We start from the raw sequence: 1,051 nt of genomic DNA on the forward strand, positions 1-1,051 counted from the left end.
TGTGTGTGTGTGTGTGTGTGTGTGTGTTTGTTTAGTTTTTATGTTCATCAAACAGAATCACAATAATTGTATACTGTTTTTTATCAACTTGATTTTTTACAGTTTCAAATTCAAAAGGGTGAAAAGATGCAACAAATGTATTACTGCAGGGTATGACTTAGACATCACTTAAAAATTCAATGTATTTTAACACTGTAATGTTAAGTAAAAACTAAATACATGTCAATAACCCTTGTTTATTTGTTTGTAATGCATCATAAACGTATCTAAACAAACAATAAGCCTTATCAACCCATAATTCATAAAAAGTCTAAACTTAAGACACACCCGATTCTTACTTTTATTTTTCACATTTTTAAATAACCTAACAGCAACAATATGTAACCAAAACAGTAAATAAAATAGTAAACAGAAACGTAACTGTGGCACAATTTATTTGGCTGCAACATATACTTTTTTAAGAATAAAAAGGAAGATTAAAAAAATAAGCTAATGTGAAATTCAGTCAAATACAGCTAGAATACACACCTGGGGATTTGTCCGTATCATCGCTGCTGGTGGTGTTCATAGAAATGCACACGTCGCCCAGAGGAAACTTGTCACAGTTGAGCATTTCAGGCCAAGGGAACCCAAACGCCTGCATAATAGGGGTGCAACTGTCCCGGACAGCCTCGCACAGCCAGCGGCACGGATATATGGGTCTTTCGAGGCACACTGGGGCGAAGAGCGAGCAGAGGAACACTTGCGTGCCGGGGTGACAGGCTTTGTGCACCAGAGGAACCCAGCTGCCCGCTTGCTGCTTCACCTCCGCTATGGTTTCATGCTCCAGCAAATTGGGAAGCAGCATCTGTTGGTAGCCCACATTAAAACACAGCCTCAGGTCCTCGGGAATTTCCATGCACTGTGGGCTTTTGCCGTAACTGTGCACCCACGTCTCCGGTTTCCAGGTGTACTGGTACTCATACTCGGCTGCGTTGAGCGAAGGGAGGAAGACAGCTGGAGCGATGAAGATCCACAGCTTGGGAAGAAGGTTCTTCATGGCACAAGAGGG

At 41.7% G+C, this 1,051-nt stretch overlaps 1 pseudogene; it reads right to left on the bottom strand.

Moving 5' to 3' along the window:
• Positions 1–505: 505 nt before the first annotated feature.
• Positions 506–1,045, bottom strand: LOC107735916 (secreted frizzled-related protein 1 pseudogene; annotated as a pseudogene).
• Positions 1,046–1,051: the final 6 nt, after the last annotated feature.

Source organism: Sinocyclocheilus rhinocerous, unplaced genomic scaffold, assembly GCF_001515625.1.
Source record: "Sinocyclocheilus rhinocerous isolate Xijiao unplaced genomic scaffold, SAMN03320098_v1.1 C36364635, whole genome shotgun sequence".
Lineage (NCBI taxonomy): Eukaryota > Metazoa > Chordata > Actinopteri > Cypriniformes > Cyprinidae > Sinocyclocheilus > Sinocyclocheilus rhinocerous.